Source organism: Pollachius pollachius (genome assembly GCF_949987615.1).
Source record: "Pollachius pollachius genome assembly, chromosome: 18".
NCBI lineage: Eukaryota > Metazoa > Chordata > Actinopteri > Gadiformes > Gadidae > Pollachius > Pollachius pollachius.
This window is the reverse complement of record NC_136951.1, coordinates 18,941,232-18,957,407: the sequence shown is the minus strand read 5'-3', so window position 1 is coordinate 18,957,407 and position 16,176 is coordinate 18,941,232. Positions and strand designations below refer to the sequence as shown.

The window sequence follows — 16,176 nt, the reverse complement described above, 5'->3', positions numbered from 1 at the left end:
CTCTTGTCTGTTCAGGGTGAGGTCAGCCATGGTGGTTATAGGAATCAACAGAGCTGAGGGGGGGGGGTCGAACAAGAGGAGGTGTCACCTGACTCCACAGCTCATCAGCCACTTTGACACCCAAGTATTTACGTCAGTGCGTGTGTCCAAATGTAAACTCACATGTGTGCATTTGGCCACCGGTGTGCGAATGTGTGCCTTTGACAGAGAGAGAGAGAGAGAGAGAGAGAGAAAGAGAGAGAGAGAGAGAGAGAGAGAGAGAGAGAGAGAGAGAGAGAGAGAGAGAGAGAAAGAGAGAGAGAGAGAGAGAGAGACTATACGAGAAGAACGTGCTGTCCTGTGAGGTGTACGTGCACCCTGTGCCTGTGTGTGTGTGTGTGTGTGTGTGTGTGTGTGTGTGTGTGTGTCCTGTGACTATGTTTGTTTGTGTGAGCGTGTGCTGCAAAGGCGCACATGTTTTGGCTGTTGGTGTAAAAGGCGGTGGTATAAAAAGGTTTCTGAGAATAGAATGACGGACGGGATAACCATTTGTACATGCACACGTCGCACCACACACACACACACACACACACACAGCATGACATAACAATACACTAGCAGATGACCGTAGCACGTTTAATGCCAATGGAATACTTACAAGCAACACCAGCCCTTTAACCCCATGCCCCACAGAATGCTTGACAGACGCATGCGGAAAGTCAAGATCAAAGCAGACAAAGAAACACCGAGTTTACACATGAATGGAAATTGGAAATTGTGGTTAAAACTTCTGTTTGTTGACAGTGTTTTTCATGAAGAACCAATGGGAATTGAGTCGTAGTTTGAATGTGATTGAAGTAAGGCACTCTGTTTCTACTCAAATATAATCTTTTTTCAGGGTGGCTACAAGGGTCTTTATATGATCAAAGCTGGCTAGTTTATCATAATTTTGTTTCAAGAGGATGTTAAATCAGGTGCTGAAAAGATGTCAAGAAAGAGAGAATATATTAAGTTAAATGTGGAGGGAGCAAAAGGGAGAAAGATAGTTTGACAGACTGTCTTATTTAATAAGGTATTCACAGACTACCGGTTGATGCCTATTCTGACTGTATAAATAATAATTTGTATATACCTCAGCCTGTCCCTGTTCAGAATATTTCAAATGTGTGATGAGTTATATGTATCCCAGCAGGTCAGCAGGTCAGCAGGTCAGTGGATCAGAGAGGGAGGGGGGTTCTTGGAAGAGGAGGAGGGTGGGAGAATCTGATCTGCGAGTTTGAATCGGTGTATTATTGGATTTTTTGTCGTTCAACTATAGCTATCGACATCAGGTTGTACCGAAAGTTGCACCGAATGCTAAGTTAAGTGCTAATGCTCAAAATCGCACATAAACGGTCCCTTCTCTTAAACCATGAGTCCAAATCAATCCAAATAATCTGGGACATTTACCTCGTCGTCCCCAAGGGACTTGGAAAATCACATTGATTCGTCCGATACAGTTTGAATTGCCAAAAATCGCAGAAAAACACGCATTTGTTCGTAAAATCTCGAAATGCCCAAATTACACCATGTTTTGCCCCCATGCTCTATGCATGTGGATGACTCAGAATCGTAGATGAACTTTCAATCAACTTAAAAATCATATAATAGAAATATATTACAAAAATATTGAATTGAGGGCACATCTCCAATCTATCTCCCACCTATCCGCTCAGGAATGGTGCAGGACCTTGAAACCTTGCAGTCACATGGACGAAATCCCCCTTGAGAAGTTGGCTAAGTCTGGCGTACAAAGCTCATGATATGACAATATGTCGACAGCAAAATATCACCAGCAAGGCGCTAGGCACCACTATGCCAACAGGGGGCGCATAATCAGACATAAAGACCATCAAGTCAAACTAGGACTCGGATTCTCTCCAAATTCGTTTTGGGACACACACAATTAGGGCATTTAGCAGACGCTTTTATCCAAAGCGACTCATTGACGCACCGACGGCAGAGTCGACCACGCAGGGCGACAGCCAGCTCGACAGGAGCAGTCAGGGTTAAGTGTCTCGCTCAGGGACACATCGACACTCAGCTAGGCGGAGCTGGGGATCGAACTAGCAACCTTTCGTTTACAAGACATCTGCTCTACCTCCTGAGCTAAGCCGACACACGCCGCTGGGAGGGTGGCAACTGGGCGGGTGGTCACTGGGGGCATGGCCATTGGAGGCGTGGCCGCTGGGGGCGGGGCCATTGGAGGCGTGGCCGCTGGGGGCGGGGCCATTGGAGGCGTGGCCTCTGGGGGCGGGCCCGCGCGGGGGGGGGGACACTGGCGTGTGCCGTGAATACCTCTGAGTCTGCTCACGGCCTCAAGAGGCTAACCTATTCATTATTATAATTATGGGTAAACAAAGACACACACACAGCCTGCACCACGCATCTCGTCAGTTCGTTGTTCATGCTGTCTATAATGTTTTGTGTCCAGCTTCAGTTCTTATTTTAACCACACCTTACTCCCCCCCTCCTCTCCGCCATTCCCCTCCGCTCACCCCTCGACTCCAGTCACTCACAAGACGCGAGGCGTCGTAAACAATATGCCGATGACAGCTCCGACGGCTGACTGGTACTTTAAAAAGAAAAAGAGAGAGTGAGAGAAGGCGGAGAGAGAGAGAGAGAGAGAGAGAGAGAGAGAGACAGAGAGAGAGAGAGAGAGAGAGAGAGAGAGAGAGAGAGAGCGAGCGAGAGAGAGAGAGAGAGAGAGACAGAGAGGGAGAGAGAGTGAGAGGTGTCCCAAAGTCGTATGCACGAGCTTGGTATGCCTGTTGCATACATTCATGAATACATACACGAATACCTATATGTAAAGACGGATGCTTCCATTAAGGTTGTCATTGACCAACTTTCAGTGTGTTCGCCCTCTTAAGAACTGAATGAATGGGCATCAGGAACAGACTCCACACAGATGTGCATCAAAGGAACATACTGGTTTGCATTTAAATAGCCTGTTTTCCAACCAGCGGCCACTCAGAGCGCTTTATACTCAGCGCCTACCATTCACCCATTCATACACACACGACACGTGTCAACCACGCAAGGCAACAGCCAGCTCGTCTGGGAGCCGGCACGCTGAGCTGCCTTGCTCTGGGGCTGGGGATCGAACTGGCAACCCTCCGGTTGCCAGTTCGATCCCCAGCCCCAGAGCTTGCACGCAGAAAACCGGGGTTTGCTGAGATGAGCCGAGGCCTAGGAGCCAGGAGCCCTCGTGGGCCGTGACCCCGGCGGCCCCGACCAGACCTCCTGAGGAGCTCTGGGAGCCCGCAGCAGTCTGTCTTTATGAGCCCTGCCCAGCGGGGAGTTTTGTGCTATGTGTGTGTGTGTGTGTGTGTGTGGTTAAGTGAATGCATGCATGGATATGAGCGTGTGCTGGTGGGTTTTTGTGGGTACGTGTGTGTGTGTGCGGGCGGGTATCCTCATGTGTGTGCGTGTGTGTGTGTAGACTGGTGCGAGTATGTGTGTGTATGTCTGTGCGTGTGAGATTGTGTATGCGTGCGTGCGTGCGTCTTCATGTGCGTGTGTATAAGTGTGTGTGCGTCTGTGTGTGTGTGAGATTGTGTACGTGTGTGTGTGCGATTGCGTGTGTGTGTGTACTCAGGGGAGTCTGGCCAGTGGAGCGCTGTGTGGTCACTGCTCAACGCGCACACGGCTGTACAGGCAGCATTCGGCCAGCAGTCTGGTGTGGAGGCATGGCGGGCACCGAGGGAGCAATCCCGGGCCGCGGTCGATGGGATGGAATCACTTAGGCTGGAGCCCAAAGCCCCGCCGTTAGAGGCAACGCAATCCACCGCCATCGATTTATTAGCGGGCTTTTAGCAACGGTTTTAACCGCACGCAGTCGCACGCAACATGCAGCAACGTTGTATCTGTACACTAAACACACAAACATCCGCACACACAACAGGGTCAGAATCGAACAGGTGTTTGGGGCGTTTTGCCCCCTGGCTGTTTTTAATTGGCACGTCAATTGTGAAGAAGAGGCTTTTAAATGCCCCTGTGCACCAAGAGTTAACTTGTGTGCTTTACTCTCTGCTTGCATCGTTGGGTAAAAAAGTACATTTCCCTGGCACGCACATACACAAACACAAGTAAACACACACACAGCCACGCACACCCACACAATAAATATCGTATTTCTGCTGCAGTGAGTACAGGGTCTTTGTACTGTTTTTCTCTAGCTTCCCGTATTCTCTCCATTCCTCTGTCTCTCTCTGACTGCCTTCCAGTCAGGGGCAGCTGGGGGTCTACAGTGTGTGTTGAACTCAGCACACACTGCTGGGGGGAGTCAACATAGGATCCATTATTCAGGACATAGGGGTCTCACACCAGTGGGGAAAGGCCTGAATACACGCATACTTTACATCCTGGGTATGTAGCAAAAAGCCTGTCTGTCTGTCTGTCTGTCTGTCTGTCTGTCTGTCTGGAGGTGTCACTCTCCTGTTCTCAATACTGTAGGTGCTTTTGTCTGCCTGTCTGTCATTCAGCATGTCTCACCCTCAAGTTTGTCCCGCCTAGCTGCGTCTGTATGCCTGTCTGGCTGTCATTCAGCGTTCCCCACTATCCAGTCCTTTCCCGCCTAGGTCTGTCTGTCTGTCTACCTGTCTGTCTGTCATTCAGCGTGTCTCACCCTCCGGTTCTCTCCCCCGGGTGCATCTGTGTGTATGTCTGTCTGTCATTCAGCCCGTCTCACTCTCCGGCTCTCTCCCCAGGTACGTCTGCCTGTCTGCCTGTCAATCAGCCTGTCTCACCCTCCGCTCTCTCCCCAGGTGCGTCTGCGTGTGTCGCCCCCTCCCCCCCCCCCCGCGCGTCGCGGCTCTGCTGGAGCCGGCGGGCATGGTGGTCTGCTGAGAGGACCCCCTGCCCTGCCCCCCGCCCCCAGAGGAAGGCTGCAGAGTGCTGCGTCATGCCACCACACAGCCATCCACCAGGGGGCCTACGCCTGCCCCCTGCCCCTCCCCCCCCCTCCTCTTCCTCTCCCCACCACCACCACCACCACCACCACCGCCACCGCCGCCACGAGCAGCAGCAAGCCAGGACGGGTGAGTTGCTGAAGCTTTGTGTGTCCTGGAGAGGAGGGGTTGGGTCGGGGCTTTGACCGATTAGCAGCGATTCTGCTGTCTTTATTGATTGCTGTCCGGGGGGGGGGGGATTGTGGAGATTGTTGCTGTTCTGCAATTACTCAGTCCGAGATAATAGAAGGAAGATAATAGAATACAGAATGAGTCCAAGAACAAAGCAAACACTTAAAGTACTGTATGGTATGGAATAGACTAATATTTTTGCATACGTAAATGCGTTTCCCAGGGATAATCACAAAAAGGATGGTAAGGCATAAAATCAAAGAGATATCTTTGCATACGTTCAGAACTTTTCAGAGCTTATGCGCAAAAACTGTTTGTGTGTATCTCAATAAATAAAGAGTGCTGTGGGGTTGCTCATGAAATATGGTGATATTGCACATTTTACTTGTAAGATATAAGATAGAAAGCTATATAGATAGCAAGACGGCAAGACAGCAAGATAGATAAATAGATAGATAGATAGATAGATAGATGAATAGATGGATAGAAAGATAACTAGATAATAGACAACAAAAGTAGCCTAGGGATTTAGAGAAGATTTTATTATTTTCTTTCTTTGGTGAGAATAGCTTTACACACACATGCACACACTCCAAACACACACACACACACACACACACACACACACACACACGCACACACACACACACACACACAAACAGAATGACTGCAGCAGATATGGACCGTATCTGGTATTCTATTCTATTCCGGGGCTACTTAAGTCTGAGGGGAAACACTGTATGTTTGTCAACCTGCTGTACACACACACACGCAAGCGCCCACGCACACACACACACACACACACACACACACACACACACACACACACACACACACACACACACACACATACACACACACACCCTTACTGAAGGACAGGTGGTTTTTATCAAGCATCTCCACAGCCCTCCTCCTCCTCCTCCTCCTCCTCATCATCTATCTCCTTCATCACTCTCTCTATGGGATCTCTCAGTAGCTTCCCCTTCTGTCCATCCTAGTGCAAGTCTGTCTGTCAACCAGCCCGTCTGTCAATCTGTCCGTCAGTCTTTCTACACTTCAGGTTCTCTCCAACCATGCCGCAGCACACACAGACACACAGACACACGCACACAGACACACACACACACACATGCACACACACACACAGACACACGCACACAGACTCAATCACACACATACACGGACACACATGCACACACACACACAGACACACACACACACACACACTTAAGTCAAAACAGAAATCTATTCCTTGGCGGGAGGCATAGCAACAGAAACTGCAGTTTTTTTTGTGTGTGTATGTGTGTGTGTATATATGTGTATATGTGTATGTGTGTGTGTGCGTGTGTCTGCATGCGTGCATGCGTGTGTTTGCGTGTTTTCCTCTGCTGCAGATTAGACAATAGGGAGTATAAATCTTGGCTCTCAGAGGAAACCCAGACACTTCTGCAAGTTATAAGCCATCATGTCTCTCATACTCTCGCTCTCTCTCATACTCTACCTCGCTCGCTCTCATATTCTCTACCCATCCCTCCCTCTCTCTCTCTGTCACACGCTCTCTCTTCACCTCTCTCTTGTTCTCACATCCAATCCCTTGACAGAGATTATATGGAGGTATATAGTGTTAAGGCGAGGAAAACACGGTTGTACATACAATATATATATTATACTATGTATACCGCATAGCGTGTCTGTTTTGCAAATATTCTGCTTTACACCAACCATCGCAAGCACACCTGCACCTCTGCGAAAACAAACACGCACACACACACACACACACACACACACACACACACACACACACACACACACCCCTTCGAAAATACGCTAGCGAGCCGTGCTTCCCTCGCCGGTTCTCTAAGCCCAGACCTTGGCTTTTTTTTGACAAGGGCGTCTCATTCGTTTACTGAATATCAACCCTTCCCCAACGCTTGCACGTCCCCCCCCCCTCGCCGGCCCCCCAAAGCAGGCCCCGGTCCAAGAGGCCCTCGGCCACGGCCGGGCGGACACATCGGCTGAGCGAGGCCACTGGAACCGCCCCGCGGACTGGGAGGGGACTGGGAGGGGACTGGGAGGGGACCAGAGGGGGACGGGGGCAGTCAGGGCGGTGTTAGGACCGGGGGGCAGAAGCACGCTCATCCTTCCGAAACAAAACACTCATCCAAAGAAAACAAAAGGCCCAGACGGACAAGGTGAGGAGACGGACGGAAAGGGCATCGATCCAGCACACACCCGAGCCCCTGTAAGCTTGGGCTCCCGAGGCAGGCACGTACAGGCTCAGGCTGGATGGAGGAGGAGGAGGAGGAAGATGAGGAGGAGGAGGAGGAGGAGGAGGAGGGGGGGTTCTTGCTGGGGGAGGGCTAATTGCTTGATAAGGCAGGGAGAGCGATTCCCACTGAAGCTTTAATCTGGCCGCTTGGCTATAAATCACACGGCCATGTCCTTATTCTTTTTGACAGGCGTGCCCGGTTTCCTCATTTTGGGTAATTTTATACTATAAACAACGCGCGCATTAATAACAGACAGATAGACAGACGGATACATTGAGAGATGGATGTACGCAGGTAGCTCGGTGGGTATGTAGATAGAGAGTGTATTTATTGTTCTACACAGTTGGGAGTCGCTTAAGGAAGCTGGAAGCGGAGTGTTTGCGCATTAATCGGACGCCCACAGTCGCAGGTGTTCAGGGAAGGAAAGATACCTTCGAGTGGATCCAACATCTAAGATCACAACCAACCGCTAAAGAGTCTCTTCCACGGCCCGCGGGACTGTACCGTAGCTCATAACCTCTTTAAGGTTTCATTACACCCTGCGCCTCCATACCTCGGCGAGCCGCTCTGATCACATTACCGACCCGCTACGGCCGGGGCGAGGGGAGCAACGCCGTCCTACTACGAACTCGCTGGCCGCCACATATCCACGGGCTATCGATTACCTTCGCAGCGGATTGTTTGCTAAAGCTAGCCTCGTTCCTGCACCCCTACAAACCCCTTCTGACAGAGCACTGTGTAATTGCCCGACGCTCATTATTCCTGTCTTCTGGCAGGGCCGGGCGATTCATCACGGAGCCAGTGTTGGAAGGCTATCCGGAACCTTGTGCATTACAAACGCCCTCAGGCCAAACCCTACGTTGTGACTCAATCCCCAACGTTAATGCTCAGCACACTCACAAACATGCACGCGCACACGCGCACCCACATCCACATCCACCAGGAGTTGAGTTATGAAAGGGTTCCCACACACACACACAGACTGCGCATCACATCATTGACTGAATGAGGTACATCAGGAGCTTTGTGTACGGGGATAGGAAGATAATGTGTGTGTGTGTGTGTGTGGGGGGGGGATGTCAAGAAGAGTTCAGACCCTCAATGGTTTGAGAGAGAGAAAGAGAGAGAGAGAGGTATAGAGGAAGAGGGCAAGGGCAAGGGATAGAAAGGGAGTGGGAGACCGATAGAGTGGGGGAGAGAAAGAGGTTGAGAGACAGGGAGAAAGACAGAGAGAGAGAGAGGTGGAGAGAGAGAGGGAGAGAGAGAGAGAGGGCGGGAGAGAGAGGGAGAGAGAGAGAGAGGGAGAGAGAGAGGGAGAGCGCGAGGGACACAGAGATAAAGAGGGAGAGAGAGAGGGAGAGAGAGAGAGGGGGGGAGAACAGGCAATACGACGCGACAAAGCACACCAATACGTACGATGGGGCACGGACACTGTTTGCTAACACACACACGTGCACACACACGCGCACGCACACACACACACACACACACACCAACCATGAGGTGGGTTTGGCTTGTGTTCTGGGTGGAGGTGGTGTCACTAGCCGCCAGGCCTGGTGTGGTGGGCGTGCTGACGCCGCGCCAGGCCGCGCTGCCCTGTGATTTGGCATCGGCGTCGCCACGGAGACGTGGGCGGGGTGCTGTCAGACGCCGCCGGGGCATTCAGGAAGCACCCTGTGTTATCCCCACTCGTTTGGGGGTTGCGTGTGTGTGTGTGTGTCTGCGCGTGTGTGTGTGTGTGTTTCTGTGTGTGTGTGTGTGTGTGCGCGTGTTTGTTTGTGTGTGTGACAGGTCCAAATGCTGTCTTATTTCCTGCCCGAGTGGAAACGTCCAAGCAATTGTTTTAATTTGTACATAATACAATGATAATTATAATACCTGCCCAATGGTGTTCATTTTGGACCAGTGTGTGCGTGCCTGCGTGCACGTGTGTATGTGTGCGTGCACGTGCATTTATTTTCTGCTCTCTCTTGTCTTTCATTCGAAGTGTATAAAGGAGAAGTCAGGCAGCAATTATCTGAGAGTGTCTTTATCCTCTGTTTAAATATCAGCCTCACATCACAACAGTGACCTCATCGCATAAGTGTCTCACCATCCTCCCACTGGAAGAGCAAGACCAATATGCGCGTGTTTGAGTGTGTGTGTGTGTGAGTGTGTGATAGTGTGAGTGTGTGTGAGTGTGTGCAGAGTTTGACGCAGTAGGGCTTTGCTACTAACACGCTGAATCCAACAAAGAGTCCTGAATTTCAGTGCCCAGTTATGGTAGCGACAGAAAGACACAGAATAGCATCACTCAACGTTTGAGACACAAAGTGTTTTGCATAGGCAGGGAAGAGAGCGAGAGAACGAGAGAGAGAGCGAGAGAGAGAGCAAGAGAGGGAGAGAGAGAGAAAGAGAGAGAGAGAGAGAGGTTGTGTGTGAGAGAGAAAGAGCAAGAGAGCGAGAGAGCGAGAGAGAAGGGGCGTGAGAGAGAGAGAGAGAGAGAGAGTTATCGAGGTAAAGTAAAGAGGTCAGGGAATACAGCTGGCGAAGGGGAAGACTCTCTTCAAGCTACTACCTCAGCTAAAATTAAGTTATACAAGGGGGTTTGCTTTACCACCGTTATCGGACCAAGACATTCATACTAATAGAGTTGTTTATCCATGCACAGTTGTAAAGTGCAAATTTCCCAATGCGTCTTTGAGCCTTGTTTTAGGGTGGATTCTACGGCAAGGTTATACTCATAGTGACGAGGCATTTTTCATTTCAGCAGGGCTTGGCGTGCCTTCACACTCATTTAATCACGAACTAAAGGTCTAGTCCACCAATCAGGTTACTCGGTTGGAACTCCCTGTGGTATAATCTCAGTTTGCAGGTATCGTATTGTAGATTCGGGAGATAAACATCGCCCTCCCCCGTAGACCCTCTCACTTCTATGTCATCCTCCACACGTCCCTCTCTTCCCCCCCCCCCCCCTGCGCTCTACCCCCTCTCTGACGGGGGACAGGAACGGCACGACCTGAGAAACGCATTGCCGGCCTGATCTGCAGCTGTCGCATTGGTGTGTGTGCATGTGCATTGGTGCACGTGTGGAGTCTGCCAGCATGTGAGAATGTAGTTGTTGTCCACTGACACAGAGGAGAGAGAGAGAGAGAGAGAGAGAGAGAGAGAGAGAGAGAGAGAGAGAACTGAATAGAGAGAGAGAGCTGCAGCATGAGAGTGACTGGCAGATGATAAAGAGAGCTGATAAAGAGAGCGAGAGTTATTTGAACTTGTTATTGACCAATTATGATCAGAATTGTTAAGATTATTTGTTAATCATGAATGTTCTGCTTCATTGAAACGCATATTGAATACATGAACTTCTAAAACAGCTAACTGAAATAAGAGTGAGAGAGAGAGAGAGAGAGAGAGAGACAGAGACAGAGAGAGAGACAGAGAGAAGTGTGCAGGGAAAGATAACAATGGCTTCAACTCTAAATTGTCAACTATTTTTGTAGCCTCGTCTTCAGTCTCTACACACACATACAAACAGACACACACACACACATAGGCGGATGCACGCACGTACACACACACAAACACGCACACAGACACACACGGATACGTGCGCGTGCACACCCACACACAGGCACACGCACACACACACACAGTGTTCAGTTGCTATGGTAACAGCAGCTTACCTTGTAATTGTTAGAACACTGTGGTGCGATCAACAGGGCGTCGATATTGTGCTATTGTGTGTGTTTGTGTGCGCTCGTACGGGGAGTCAACGTTCATCACTTAAAAGCAGTTTTGTCTCTGAATGAATCGCAGACCGTAAGCAATGATGACGGAGGATCCTGTGAAGAAGGACACACACACAGACACACACACACACCCACGCATGCACAAACACACACACAATTGGATTTTTCCATCTGCTAACTAAACGTGGTGTCGGGTTGCGGTGAGAAGGCTCTTACTGTAACACAGCCCTCCTGGCTCATGTGTGTTTTGTGCATTTTTCCACTCTTAATATATCTTAGAGTAATTAACCTAATTATCAATTCATTCGCAAGATTATTACAATGAAATTTTAGACATGCATTTTCTTTTCACTAAAAGTCGTGTCTGAGGACCTAACAGAAGGCTATAATGAAGGTGTCCACCTCAGACAGAAGGCACCATATTAAAACGACATACCATAATTCATGCACGGAGAAAATTAACAAAACGAAATCGTCACGGAAACCCGTCGTAGCGCGTCTCCCGGTTCCGAAGGACGTCCGGTGGTCATAGTAACCGGAGAGCAGCAGGTTCGGCCTATCGCCAGGCTCGCTAATAGGGACCCGGCAACCGTGGCGGCTGTTGCTATGACATCATAGCGGGGCTCCAATGTCGACCCAAGCCGGCCCCTGGATATAATCTTACGGACAGCTGGGGCCCCGGGAGTTGACAAGGCGTCGTTGCCCCGGCAACGCTTTCCAATAACACGGCGGCGGCGGCGGGGATATGGTGGCCGCGGGAGGGATACAGTGGCCGTCTAGACCTCATTAAGGTGACTTTATTTATTCAGTAACTTTAGCGTTGTGCTCCCCGGACGGGCAGAAGTCCCACGGGGGACGGAGGCTGTGAAGACTGTTAATCTCCAGGAGAAGAAGAAGCATTGTTAGCCAGTCGTTGGCTAGCAAAACCGACAAGACCTTATTCATCTACGTGGAGGACGCACAGGTCCGGAAGGTCATGGGCGGCAGTAGCTTAGGAGGTAGAGCGGGTTGGCTGGTAACCGCAAGGTTGCAGGTTCGAGCCCCCGGCACCTCCTAGCTGTGTTGAGGCGTCCCTGAGCAAGGCACCTCCCTCTCACTGCTCCTGCGTGAACGGGTGAACGGCAGGAAATATTGTAAAGTGCTTTGGATAAAAACCCATTCAGCAACCCGGCTGCCTCAGAAGCTACGCCGGTGAAACGCAGACATTGTTGACAACAGACCCCAAAAAACAGACAAAGTAGCAGAACGGCAGCAGACAACACAAGTGGCCGATACCACCTGTAGCTGTACAGAGTGCAGTGTGTGTATGGGAGGGCCCTGGGTGAAAGAGGCAGTTTAAGCCGGTTTAGTGTTTGTGGCCCGGCGGTTGAAGGAATTCAATGGAAACACTTGTCGGTGCGATAACCGGTCGTAACTTATTGTTGTGGTCGCATGCGGCCCGTCACAAGAGGACACTCATCTGCAGGCGATGCTCACTGGAGCCGCTAAGTGCTTTGACCCCAGCGCCGACCGGGCGTGGCCCCTCACCCAGGCCCGAAGCCTGTTGCCTAGCATTTTCCGCCAACAGACACAGACATGGATACAGAGGCCCTGACGCAGAGACGCTGTGTGTGTGTGAGTGTGTGTCTGTGTGTTTGTGTGTGCACAAACGCATGCAGACACACAGTGTTGTTGCCTTTTAGATTAGGTAACAAAGTTGATTTGCAACAGTCCAACGTGCACACTTCACGTGCAAAAACACACACCAGAGCACGGATTAATCTTACTGTCTACAGAAGATAGAAAGTGCCATGGAAAATGTTACTGTAAGGATTACAGGGGGAAGATTATGTGTGTGTGTGTGTGTGTGTGTCTGTGTATTTAGTTTTTTTTCAGGACCTAAAAGGGAGGCAATGGAGAGATTTTGAAATGTATTTACGCCTCACAGCTTGCTGCGGCAGTCTCTCTCCCTCTCTTTCTCTCTCTCTCTCCGTGTCTCTTGCTGTCTCCCTCTAAAACAGGATATTTTCATGTGGTTTTGGCTGGACTGAGTGCTAGCACAGTGAGGATTTGAGGAAGCTAGAGGAAGCTAAAATAAGCCAAAACAAAGCAGCCACCTCCCCCACTAGTGGAGTGCACAAGACCGCTCATAAATATTGGACAACAGCTACCCAGGGAGAGAGAGAGGGAGAGAGATGAAAAATAAGTTAGGACACGGGAAAGACATGACAAGAAATGAAGAATAGAGAGAGAGAGAGAGATAAGGACAGTAGATTGAAGGGAGAGGAAAGACTGGATCTGACTTTTGCTGCAATTACTTTCAGAGGGGGAGGGGAGAGGAAGGGGAGCAGTCACTACTGCAGTTAGTGTGTCGGATTATATAGAAGAGAGAGAGAGAGAGAGAGAGAGAGAGAGAGAGAGAGAGAGAGAGAGAGAGAGAGAGAGAGAAGAGAGAGAAAGGGAGCGAGAGAGTGAGAGCGAGAGAGCGAGAGAGCAAGAGAGTGAGAGAGAGAGAGAGAGAGTCGGGGGGCATAAGCATGAGAGCCCTCCAGTGAATTTGAGAGCTCTTGTCTCTGTCACCCCGTCTCACAAGCAGAGAGAATTTTCCTGGAATTAGGATTATGGGATGTGCCAGAAATGATACCGGATACAGGGAATCAGGGTGGGGGTGGTGAGATTCAAATTTCCTACTCTCTTCCTACTTAGTGAGACAAAGCTTTAAGTCTCTGGTCTTCTTAAATGGGTCACAGATCCATCCCCCCTTCTAGTCGGTCAGACCGGTCTCGTTGGGTCTTTATCTCCTAATCTGATGAAGACGTATCCCTCCCTTTGCGTATAGCTTTCTCATTGTTTGAAGCCTTACCCTAACCATGATTGGAGGGTTTCTCATGAACTCATCCACGTTGCTAGCCGCCATTTTGGTAATTTTTCACAATTATAATATTAAGAATTGTAACAACTTGTTGCTTGGCCGATTCAAGAACTTTTGGTCACAAAGCATCAAGGCAGCAGTCTTAACATCAGTTATTCAATATTATTCGAACTTCAGATGAATACCCTTCAATAGCAGTCCAACCTGTCTCCCAAAGCCCAATGCCAAAACATTTGTTCCGACTCCTTTCTGGAATGAAGTCAATAATATCAATGGCCTTGTGTTTTCTAACAATTCAAAGTGGTACTACGTCATTTTTTCTTCCACTGCAATCATCAAACCGGTTATAAAATACTTAAAATCATGAGTGTCTAAGGGATAGGAAACCCATCAACCCGCAGCTCAATTAACTAAAGATTTACTTTCCCTTTTTTCCCCTCATAAAATCTATTTCGCTAAGCGGAGGAAAGAAATAAACGTTGGAACATTTGATTTTGAACTAAACTGATGGCTGCGGTGAAAAAGTTACAATCCGCGCGCAGGTTTAATTTGGCAAGGCTAATGTTTTCACACTGACAAGGCCCTGAGGACAGACATCTTGCTCCATGACTTTCATTTAGAAATACCCCCCTTCCTTCCCCTCCCTTCCCCTTTCCTCCTCATCATATGCTTTACAACGCAGCACTCTCTCATATCTCTACATTCATGCTTTGAGGGCGGGCGGGAAAGTATTTCAGGAGAATTTCATCAGGCTGAGCCAGACAGCAGAGACGCCTTTACTAGAAATATGGGCCATCTTGAGAGAGAGAACAGGGGGAGGAGAACTAGACAGAGAGAGAGAGAGAGAGAGAGAGAGAGAAAGAGAGAGAGAGAGACAGCCAGAGACAGAGAGCCAGAGACAGAGAGAGAGAGCCAGAGACAGAGAGACAGAGAGAGAGACAGAGAGAGAGAGAGACAGAGAGAGAGAGAGAGTGCGAGATACAGATAGTGACGTGAGGTGTGAAATGAAACTAAAAAGTGGTGAAAACATTGGCACATTCACGCACAGAGACAAGCCCACGAGCCCACGGGCGCTGTGAAGGGGCTGATAATCGTATGCAGAGGATGCAACAGCTCTCAACAGAAGCTTGGTAATGGGAACCGCTGTGCTTGACTTCTGGGACGAAGACAGAGTGGTTCTGCTCCGATATCGCCCCGCTGGGCTGTGGCTTGCGCACGCAATGGGCCGTGACGGAGGAACTGTCCGTGGTCCTGAATGAACAGAACCCCCCCCCCTTCTCCTCCCCCAATCCTCCTATGAACTCGCAGCATGCTATAGGAGGGTTTCAATCATGTGATCTGGAGTTCAATTTCTTCAAAAAAAAGGGTTCAATCCAACGTCTTGGTACTTGTTGACCTCAGATTTCGGAAGTTTGAAAAGTTGTCAAGCCACCGGTTGCGTTGTTCTCCGTATAATGGTCTGAAAGCACCAAAATGGCCGCTTGTGATGTGTGTGTCCTCAGGTGAAAGCCTCCTATGCATCGCGCTTGGTTTCACTGCATTCAGCATCTGGTTTTGTCGGGGCTCTGTTGTACTCATCAACCCGCGTCACCTTTGGCTTTTTACTGTTACGGTTGTCATGGCAGCCCAGACCATCCCAGTCTATTTTAGTTTAAGTAATGCGTTTGGAAGTGCTGACGCTTTGTGCGATTTAGCGTTGGTTCCATTTTTGTTGAATTGAATTCATAAAAAAAGGACCTAGAGTACAATGCTTCATTCATGGCACCCTGTTTCTCGGTGTGCCTTCCTCTGTAGTTTACTGTCGGACGGTGGAATAAATTGTCTGACAGTGTCGAGTAATTGGCAGAGGGGACCCGAGGGCAGGAGGAGGAAGGAGGAACAGAGAGACAGAGGGGAAAACGCATGTGAGAAAGGAAGCACAAAAAAAAGATTCTGAGGAGAGGAAGAGAGGAGAACTACGTAGAACATCAGATGGATAACGCAGGAGAGCAGAGAGACGCATAGAAACAAATGAAATTAGAACACAGGGAAAGTCCTAAAGGTTTACCAAGGAAGAGAAGAGAAAGGTCAGGAACACCTGACAAGTGTTAATTAGAATAAAAGAGGCCTTTAAAGAGGGAGACAGATAGAGGGGGGGAGAGAGAGAGAGAGAGAGAGGGAGAGAGACAAGAGTGAGACAAGAGTGAGATGGATGAAGAAAGGGAACGTTAATGAATGGAAATGAT

The 16,176-nt window shown here is 49.5% G+C and overlaps 1 protein-coding gene across 1 annotated transcript in view; it reads right to left on the bottom strand.

Moving 5' to 3' along the window:
* The window catches only part of cacna2d4a (calcium channel, voltage-dependent, alpha 2/delta subunit 4a), a gene marked incomplete at both ends in the record, with an annotated part of 97,780 nt that overhangs the window by 38,456 nt on the left and 43,148 nt on the right, over nt 1–16,176 (bottom strand). The gene's annotated exons all lie outside the window — the stretch shown is intronic.